Source organism: Embiotoca jacksoni, unplaced genomic scaffold, assembly GCF_022577435.1.
Source record: "Embiotoca jacksoni isolate LCO1_2020_lvr unplaced genomic scaffold, fEmbJac1.0.p SCAF_1, whole genome shotgun sequence".
Taxonomy (NCBI): domain Eukaryota; kingdom Metazoa; phylum Chordata; class Actinopteri; family Embiotocidae; genus Embiotoca; species Embiotoca jacksoni.
Window position 1 is genome coordinate 22,382,106 of NW_027185229.1, and position 11,402 is coordinate 22,393,507.

Consider the following 11,402-nt stretch of genomic DNA (forward strand, 5'->3'; position numbering starts at 1 on the left):
AGGTTATTGTACATTGTGATCTAATTAATATACTTCAATACTTAAAAATGAGGCAATTTGTAGTTCATTAAACTTTTATCAGATGAGCTTCAAATCATGAAAAAATTGCATGATATTATTACCATTTGAAGTGACGGCGATTCAAAGCCTCGATAAGGCTGTTGTATGCGGCATCCTCACTGTAATGATCTCATCTTCTGTACTCTGTAAGAGTTGAATCTGAAGAACTTGCACAGCTGAAATGCAGCTTCCTCTTCCCCAAATCTCCCTCTGATTGACCTTCCTACCACACATATCTCAGTGGTGCTACCCAGCACGGCTGACCCAAAGAAAACCCCAACCAACGAGCGTCCATCCAACCTCATGTTTATACTTCCATGATGAGTCCAACTCGCCCAATCAGACTTCCAATGAGTGGCCTTGAACTGAAACTGTATACATCTTAACCATCCCAGCCATCCAGAGCGGCCAGTGGAGACTAAGGCTGCATTAATTGCATAGGCCAACCCTGGTTTTGCACCGAGTCCAATGCATTTAGCGTTTCTAATTGGGGAGGAATTGCTGTGTTTACACTGGCGCTAGTTGATAGATCTAGACCCTTAGCCCTGCAGCCAAGCGAACTAAAGCTCTCTGAAGGAGAAGAGCCAAACTGCCTAGTCCCTGAAATCTCTCTGGATGGAGCTGGAAGAAAATTATTTGGAACAGAGCAGAGGGCTATTTACTCAGATTTATCACGGGGGATGATTAGGGGGTAAACCTTTTTGTGGCAGATTTGACCTTAGACCAATAGTGGGCAAGGGCATGAATTGGATTATTTGTAGTAACAACGGAAATACCATCCTGTGGTTTTTTGAATATCTATTTATTTATCACATAATCTATAAAACGTAAAAACCCAGTTACAGCTAACCATCACAACTTTCCAGTGCCCAAGGCAAACTCCTCAGATTGCTTGTTTTGTCTGTCCAGTAGTCCAAAACTAAATTAATTAATTTACAGTTTATAAAACAAGCAGTGGAAGCTCAAATTTGAGACGGGAAGCAGAAGAATTTGTTTCTTGATAGATGAGTTAAACTATTATTCAGTTATCAAACTTGAATTTTAATAGTTACTTTTTTTTGTTTCAGAATAATTTTGGCCCCCGTTGCATGCACTCTTATTTTCTCAATAGCATTAATTTATTACAGTATTTTGTTGCTTAAATTCTCAAACCTCAAGACACAAAGTTCTATGATCCATAGAAGAATAATATAATACAAAGGCTGTTGTGATTTTCCTGTAACAGCTACAGTGGATGAAGTGACACCCTACCAAGTGCAAGAAGTCTGATGCACGTCAAGAATTTAACGGCAAATTCGACCTTCACCGCAACATTTCCTCTCTTTAAAAAGCCTGCTATATGAAAGAATATTTTATTTGTGATTTTAAGTCAAATAGGGAATGCTGCTGCACTCAGTCAACTCTAACACCACGCTTCGAGCCATGTGCAAGTTCATGTACCTAACATATAATGAGAAATCCAAAACCCTGGAAAAAGCGCACCACATCCAACATGAAGACTGAAACGGGTTACCACACACACCAGTTGACCACAATTATTTTCTCATTCCTTTCTCTGTTTATGTTGAAACGCACATTGCTAAAATTATGTCAGTTGGAAACGTTTCCCATAACTAATTTTTCTATTCTCCTGGTCTGAGACGTACTAGTGTTATTAACACACTTGAGTTTTTGCTTCATACTGATACTGATTTCTGATACCTTGTACTATGTATTACCCCATGTAGTCTGGCATGAAGTCCTGAACAGGGAGTTTGAGCAGGAGTTTTGTTTTTAATGTCATTGTTTATATAATCAGAATAAAATGCCAAATTAAAGGGATTATTATTTTTAGGGGATTCCAATTGGATTTGGAAACACTGCAGATGAGTCAGCAGTGAGAAAATCAGGTTTTGTCTGCATGGCTCCACTTCCAGGGAATGAGTGATGAAGAAAAACATGCTGAATGCTGCCATGATTCCTCCAGCAGATGATTGCGGACCATTTTTCCTTGTTGCACCAGCCTACTTTGTGACAGTTTTAATCCACTGGCTGCACTGAAGTGTACAGCTCAACATTTTATTTACCACAAACGTCATGAAGAACTGGGACCTTTGAGAGCCTAGCCGAGCTGAGACGCAGACCCATGCACCAGCGCACGCCCGCAGTCCACCTGGACGAGTTTTTTTACCAGCAGCCAGCCAGTTTATGATTATCTTTTCCACTGTGGCGAACCAGACCGAACACCCGCAGACACACACCCACGAACAGATAAATGGATACATGCACGCATACGCAGCTCAGATACATGCATTCACAGCCTGTACAAACAGACAAACCATATGACACACGCACATGCACATGGTCCAGTGTCCCTCCTTAATGGCTGTGACCGGGTAAGGAAAGTCTCCATATATCAGTGGAGGATATATGAATGGAACAATTGCTTTTGCGCTGGCAGCACAGACTCAGTCACAACCCATTACCCTGACGGGGTACCAGAAGGGTTCTGACAGCACCCTGGCTGTGATTGGTGTGGCCTGGGGTGATGGGGACATACCTGCGGCCGCCGTGTGTACTCTGCGGGCACGTGGTGAAGACTAAGCACACGTAGCAGCTGAGGCCTGGCAGCGCCGGTAGCGAAGGGTCTGGGTGTCCACGCCAGCCGCCGCCTCACCGTACACGTCTTCAACAATAACAAAAATCACTCTCACTTCTTTCTTCTTCTTTTTTTTATTTTTTTTTTTAAATATTTTTTTTATTTGTTTTACAATGTTTTTTTTTACTCTCACTTTCACCGTCTCATGCCCCCCCCTCTCACTTTCTCCTGCCCACACACACTCACATTACAGTCATGAGGGGAAACAGTGGGTGATTCTGAGTACCTCTGTGCCATGATGAGCTCAGTGCTAACTTTGGATGCTAACCAAAACTCCATTCGGAGTGTAGTTATTATTTTGAGTTTATTAACCAGATTTTGTGGTTTAAATTCATAGAACTCTTCATTTTTAAAGGAATACTCTTGACAGTTTGGAAAAATACCCTTATTTGCTTTGTTGCCAAGCGTTAGATGAGAATAATTGTACACTACCACTCTGATGTTGGTCCAGTATATACAGTATACTCTGGGGAGATACAGCAGCCAGTTAGTTTAGCATAAAAACGTGAAAACAGAGCAAACAACCAGTCTGGCTCTGTCGAACAGATTTAAAACTAACTGAATCCCTTGTTATATGTCGTTCATTTAATTAGTAGGCTACAACCAAAGTCAAGTGACCATATATATATATATGCTTCAAGTGAAGAAAGTAATGCCTCTTCTCTCCCTATTCACATGTCGACATGTGTATCAGCATGTGTATCAGCAAATATTATTACATTCTAGAAGATATCACAAGATATTGGTGATGTTCACAAAATAAATGTATCTAATCAAGGAGACAACCACTTTAATTATTAGTGTATGATGCTCGAAGGCTTTTCATTTCAAACAGTCGGTAATATTTTGAAATTGATACAGGAAGTTGCAGAATCAAGCAATAAGAAACAGTAGACAGTTAGGTTGTATTATCTGATTGAAAGTTTGATTGTAGCATAAATTCAGCAAGCGGCAAAAACAAACTTTGTTACTTATAATAAATAAGATGTTCACATACTTACAGTATGCTCTTTGGTTAAAGTGGATTGTAGCCACAGGTGTTTATGCCACGGCTGACGTTACATCAACAGGCTCTTTGCTGCAAGCAGTGGTGCTAACGCATGCTTGCTGCTCCTGTCCTGCATTTAGTAGCGTACTAGTTGGAGAGGATTTGACTTTTAGAGCTCTGTTGTGCCATCCTCTCTGTTCATGTTGTCTTTGTGTCCTTATTGCCATCTTTATTTTAAGGCGAGTGTGACGTTACTCGGACTAGCCGCCAACAGAGATAAGCAGGCTGGTAGAATCAGGTTAGCGTGGTTTATAGAGGGGCCATTATGTAATTGATCAGATAACCTGATATGGAGAGGGCAGAAAAGATACTCTAAAAAGTCAAATGTGGAAGTGCTCACCAGTGAATAGTGGCCCCACTGACCGTGGTTTTAGGCAAGCTTTTGTGTTTTGGACCTGAATTTGAGGAAGTGGTTGTTTCTGGCCAAGAAATAGGCACATAATCTTCATGAAATAACAATTTGTCATTTTTACACTTCAGTTTACAGATTAAACAAATAAGGATTTTGTTTGTTTGCAGCTAGCATTTTTACTTCCTCTCCAGTCTTTTTGTTAAAATGAACTAATCTCCAGCAGGAAAGCGAATCAGCAATTTTGCCAAAATGTCTAGTTTTTTTGTTGTTTTTTTTCCTTATCAGATTGTTGTGTATGTTGCTCTGATACATTTGCATTTGTGTCTGGTGTTCTTATGCACTAAAAATTTGTCATTTTTGACATTTCCTTGTGTCTAGTTAAGGACAACAAACATTTCTTCAGTGATATGCTGAAAATGAGCCGTCTGCAGAGTTTTTACTCGGCCCCTTCCTAGATGTCTCCCTGAGGGGTCTTTGGACGAACACATGTTTTTAATAAGGGTCTTTGCGTCTGGCCTTGCATAAATGTTTTGCAGCGTTCCTTCTGTGAACTGGGGCCTGTCTTTACAGTGGAGGCTAATCAGCTGTAAATTCTGTTTTAAAAAGGAAAAGGAGGGCATGGAAGGAGTTAATCTCCAAGGCCCATTGCACTCTCTGTCTCACCCTTTATTCTCTCTCTCGCTCCACGTCTATAAGTCTGTCTCTTGTGCATGTGCATACTCCATAGCACATACACTCTCTCTCTCGAAAGTGAAAGGAGCAGATGATGACAAAAAGAAAAGAGAGAGAAGAAAAGCTCAAGGCTTTGACAAATGATCTAATAAACGAGTCGGGAGATTACAGGCTAGGTGCCCACAGGGAGAGGAAGTGGGGCAGTAAATATTTTTTAAAAGCTGTCAATAAATTTGCAGTGTTGAGTTGAGAGAAGTATCCACAGCCAGAGCCAATTGGATATTGGGCTCCTGTGCTGGATTGGTGATTGTTTCTGAGAGTTATGGTTAATAGCGTTTTTGCTGACAGTAATTTAATTGCCAGAATATTGTTTAAAAGGAATTGCTGGTACTTTATATGAGACAGAAGTGTGCAACATTTACACAAAAATCAAAATCACCTTGTTTAACTTGTTTTACAAGTAAGCCACAACTACAAAGACAATGTTGCCATACTGTTAACATACTGACAGATGTGCAGCGGAAATTAATAACTATGTAATTTTTGAAAAGAAAAATCTGCAGTGAAAATGTATCAATATGCTGCTGTTCTTGTGTGTTTGCTTTGGAGAAAAATAATGCTTCTTATACTGCCTTATACTTACACATAGCATTTCTAATGTAATTCTACTGAATACTAGAGTACAAAATGTACTGATTTATTCTATTCATGAATTCTACAGCTACTCTATTGGAAAAAAGAACACAGAAATATTTGGGATGGGTGTTAAAAATGTATAATGCCTATTGTTCAGTTTCTTTCTTTAGGTAGTTAACAAGTGATAAAGAAACATGGAACAGACAGACTATCATTACCAGCTCTGCCTCCGCAGTTGGAAGGAATCCATCAGATTTCTATAAAGTTCACAGACACCAGTCTCACTTTCCCACACCTTTCAACCACGCTTGTTACTCAGTAGCCTAATTAAAGCTGATTTAAGGGTTCACCTGCATGCCTATTGGCAAATGTTCCCCACAGGGCGGTGCTTCTATTTGATTGATGGGTTGATGAGATAATGACACACAGCCACAGGTCTCACCCGCAGTTGTCTATTTTAGCACTCCAACATTGTCTTATTATGTGGATGAGTTTGATCTTCCATAGAAACTAGGTAAAAGTACCTGACAGTGAGGTTTCAGGAAAGAAGGATGCGGTTGTAAAAATAAATTGACATTGTCTTGTCATTTCAAGTTCAAGACTGTTCTTGTTCTGCTAATATTGTTACCTTTTGACCTACACTATTATAGTTATCAGTGTTATTACCCCTGACAGGTCTAATTTGCCTCTATTAGCATATTGAAAGTCAGCTTTTCCGTACGTGCATTGTGTATAAGTGTTGCATTTACAAACAGATTCAAATCCCCAAAGACCCAAAACTATGTTAAAAGGTCCCCTAATGTGTGCAGACATTGTTCTGACTTGTGGATGGAGTGTAATACATCTCAGTAAGTAATACAGCTGAGTGAAAATTTAAATAATAACTTTACTAAATGTTGAATCTACCTCCACCTATACTGTTTTTCTCGTGTTAATCACAACTATAGGAAATTGAAATTTTCAGACCTCCTAGTCATCAGACATAACAACACTAATTTAATTCCTCACTACTGCCTTTCCCACCAGTGTGTTCACTTGGCAAGATAATTAGTGGTCAAACTGTAAAAATAAAAACTTTCTCTGTTTTTTTAGTTGGCTATGATGTGAAATATTTTTAAGCCCTAGAAATCATATAGAAATATTATCTTTTTAACAGCATCACATGGTATCTGAATACGTGCACTCTCTCTCTCTCTCTCTCTCTCTCTCTCTCTCTCTCTCTCTCTCTCGCACACCCACACCCACACACACACACACACACCCACCCACACACACACACACACACACACACACACACACACACACACACACACACACACACAACCATGCTGCGCAGGCTCACATACAGACCGCAAACACACCAGAAGGCCTTGCAGATATGGGGAGTTGTGTCAGGCTATTGATACTTTCTTTAACACCTTCCTCCTCATTCTTGGAACAGATCCTCTTGAGTTTCTGTTTGGTAAGCAGAGGGAACATCCTCCGGTCGCTGCTGTTCTCCACTTCCCAGCTGGTTTCCCGTCCCGTGGATTATGTTTCACTGATCTTCTGACACATTGCGCTGCTGCTGCCAAGGTGTGGTGGCCAGAGGTTCAAGACCTCTAAACCAATTAAACACAACACAGATGAAACTTGATGAGGTGTTAAGGTTCTTACAACAGGGTGTATTTTAGAAATACATTAAAATAACTATGATATTGTTATAAATAATATGCAATTCATTTAATACTATGAACCAAGTAATTGGAAAGACTATTATTAATACTAAATATATCAATTTTATTTCTGTTAATTTTATTTATTTTCATATTTAGTAAACATTATAAAGTAAAGGTAGCCTACAGTCTCCTGTGAATAAACACAATGGTAATCTCAGGTATTTAGGAATAAGCTGTTTTATACATCTAATAAGTAATATAATACAAATGATCAAATATGATGAAAATGGTCTGGATCATTAGTGCTCACTTAAGTACATTTTTACAACCATAACACTGTAAAATGTGCCACTTTACTTTATGTTTTGAGTGATTTTAATATTTTTCTCCAATACAACAATAATTTTGAACATAATCTTCAGCATGTATTTGAAATACTGACACATTGAATTTTACAATATTTTTCTCCATATACAAAAAGCATTTTGAAAGGGACGGAAGTCTTACCTGGTTGCCCTTAAGACAGCACCGGCTAATAAACGCCACTCTTAATCATTCTTCACTCCTTTACACACTTTTGAGTTTCACTTTGCCTAACAGTGCTTGAGACCAAGGGCCAAACCCCTTTGACATTTATACAGCTGCCCTTGAAGCAGAAGCAGCAGCTACCAAACAGACTTCACTTCCAATCATCATCACAACCTCAAAGCCTTCTGAAAACAAGCAGCCTATTCCACGTCTCCAGTTTCTCTTCAAATCCCCTTCAGTCTCAAAAGTATTCCCTCGGATTCCCGTTCACTGTGACCTGCAGGGTCTTCTTCTTCTGCAGGAATGCATGTGACCCTGACGATAATTGAAAATCAGAAGAATAAAAATCACTGCATGATGTTATTTTTCAAGCCATTATCTTTTTTTGATGGGCAATTGACTTTGGGAACGAGAGTTTGTGGAGGGAGGGCGGTGGAGGAGTTCGGATGTGCTTGCCAGTAAGAGCTCCAGGGCCTCCTGTCCTGTTCTGCTGTGATGCCTGCGTGCTGAGTTTGGCTTGGCTCGAGTCTCTGCACTTGATGGTTTATTCATATTCAGCGGTGCAGGACACTGTGCCATGAGGTTGCTCTCACACTCAATATGTCTGCAAAGAAGTGACAGAGAAGAAGACTGAATCTCAGTTTTTGCTGTATGGGTGTTAGACATGTTTTCGCTCTCGTCTGAAGATCTGAACAATGATCGTTTTCTAAGTCAGCCAATACCACGGCTCTTCGCTGTTTAAGTCTAGTAATACCGACATTTTACAGCCGCTAAACAACTACATTTTGTCCAATGTAGTCTAGTCTTGTCTGTTCAAGTCTGTTCTGTACTCTTCTTGTTTTTTCCTCTGTTTATTTTTTCTCTTCAATTCCATCTTCTTTATTCTTCTATGTCATCTAATTCAGCATCAAACCCACGAATTCCTGCGGCTTTTTGAGCCTCTAACAGACCAGGAAAAAATTGCTTGAAAATATGGCTCATGTTCACCTCACTTCAAAGAACATTAGAAGCAACACTGAAGAAAAGTTTGGCATTCAAGGAGAAATTTATTCTTTGTATATATTGCAACCTCCCATGCAGTCATCACTCATTCCCACAAATACATGCTTTATTGTACATGCAAACTGCACATAAATATACAAACAGGTAAACACCAGAACTTCTAAAAAGCCAAATCTCTGATCATTCATTGTCTCCATGCCTCATATTCATCAATTAACTATCCACTTGCTATTCAAAAACAAACAACATCAACTTCCCCTGAAAGGTCCAGTCAAAACAAGCAGCAAAGCCTGGCTTTTCCACACTGCCCCGCTTAATCAAAGCCAGATGTCTCCTCAAAACCTTTTTCTCCCCTCTACTCACTACACCCCTTTCTCCAATCTCTCATTCCCCTTCTCTTCCCCCCACATTCCCTTTCCTGTCAGAGATTGTGTAGACGGCTGGTCCTCGGCATTCATGATTTGGCACTCTTGTCGGCTCTCTGTCTTTCTGTCTTTTTTCCCTCCGTCTGAAGCGTTCCCTTCCCTTCCCTTTTTTCTGTCTCTAGAATCAGCATCTTGTCAAGCAGGCATGGACCTACGATGAACCTCCACAGCGTTCACAATCATTCAAGGTGAAGAATTAGACCCACATGGCAGATGTCGCCAAAGAAGTGCCTCTTGCAGAATAACTTCCAGTTGATCTGCCTGCCCATTTGATGTCATGGCGATTTTGAAATACATGCCACAGCCTGCCGATCTAAGTAAGAGCTCTAGACTTGTCTCTGTTTACTTAAGCACGAGCCGTGTCCTCTTTGAAGAGAGCAATCTTCTGGCTGTCAACACACCATTCTGAGTTTGTCGAGGCCGGAGCCAGGCACAGAGTGAACGCTAATTTACTTTTCCACCTCAGTGCCGAGAGAAAACACCCTTTCCCGGAGATGCTAAACAATACGGGCAGTTCTGTTCTGCTAACTGCTCTTTAGGGGGGAAACCTCTGGAGCTCGTCTTCCTACTACCACTGCTTTCAGCTGGCTATCTCGCTCAGCCTCTTTAATCTGAGAAGCAAATAGCCCCCAGTGTTGTCCTTAGAGCCCAGGCACAACTCCGGACAGCTCAATGGGTCCTTGGAGAGAAGCAACAAAAGCACAAGTCGCTGTGTTTGAAGTATACCTCGTGATTGGCACTAATTTATTGGCTCTTTACTTCCTTTGTACTTTTGTATTACTTTATGTTGTAATGCCTTATGGAATTAGCTGTGATTTATTCTACGCAGGGAAAACAGGAACTGCTTTCTCAAAAGAGTCAAATGTGTTGGTCTTAGTTTCACTTTTCAGAATCATGCATTATGGAAACCAATGATTTGTATACAGTAGCACAGCAGTTAGGATCTTAATAAAAAAAACAAAAACATACAAGGATTCTGGGCAGTTTGCTGAAACTCTACTGTTATAAAGCTTTGCACACCTATTACTTAAAGTTTGCAAAGCATTAGGTGTATTAGAAATACATACATTTAACATATATTAATATATTTTTGGTAGCATTGTCAGAGCAATTGCCAGAAATTCTCACATCAGTTTTGATTGTTATAATCCTTAAACATTTACAAAATCAAAAAACATCACCAATTGGTATATTTCTTTTATAGGAGGTAAAATGTGATTTTATTAATTTATATCTGCTTTATGCTACACCATTCTCAGTCCTGGTTATTATCGGGGTGGACTGCATGCCTGACTTGTGAATGCTGCTCTGCTTCCTCAGTCGGATGGAGGGGATGGAGGAAGGGGCAGCGGATTCTTGAAGGGGACACTTGTGGGAAGGAAAAGGGTCTCATTGCGAGAGATCAACTTGTGTAAACATTCAGGTTAATGAAGCTCAGTGGGCCTAATCCTCAGCCCTTTTTCTCACTCTCCCTCACCCCGGCCTCAAACTCTATCACCCCTCCCCAGGACACCCCCCCACCACCACCACCCACCCCCATTTTCCACTATAATCCATTGCAGGAGCAGGCACTGTCAATCAAAAGGACCTCAGGGGGGAAAAAAAGGCAGGGGAAGTCGTGTGCATGCTCTTGTGTGTGTGTGTGGCGTTTATGTTTGTATTCAGTTTGTGTTTGCATGTGTTACCATTTGGGAGTGGATATGTGCTTACATACACAAACCACAGACGTCATGTACCAATGCCGCATGTGGGTGCTTTAAGGTGGTGGTTTGTAGTGGTAGTGGTGGTGGTGGGAGGGTGAGGGGGATTTCCAGCGAGGGTGCCGTGCTACTTCAAACCATATGAATGGAAATGGTGGAAGCTCTGGGTTCAGACTTGGATTTGGGGGTAATCAGCAACACACGAACCGTGTATGAGGAAGGGGAAAAAGGGATGAAAGAGGGGAAGTATTGAAAGGCAGGTTTCTCGTCTAAGATCTCCAAACTCTGACATCACACATTGTGGTTGGGCGAACACAGAGCACGAGGATATTTTTTTTTAGACCCTGAATATCACATGAACATAATATATTGAGCTTGTGAAGAAATAAGGTAATTTTACCTTAATTAGCTGTAAAGCACTGTCAAACCTTAGAGGTCACATCTCATCCTGTCTGGTGCTGAAGGGAAATGGTGTTTGTTAGAGGCTGATAAAAAAAAAAAAAAAATAGATTAATAAGTACTGATATAAGATAGTTTTTCATACAATCCTAAAAAAAACACATGACTCACAACATAAAGTTGACCCTCCGTTCCAAGGCTGTGTTTTTAGTTAATATGAGATTCTGAATGAGGTTTGTATTCCTCTGGATTCACTTCGGCTCTTTATACGAGGCTCTACTTGG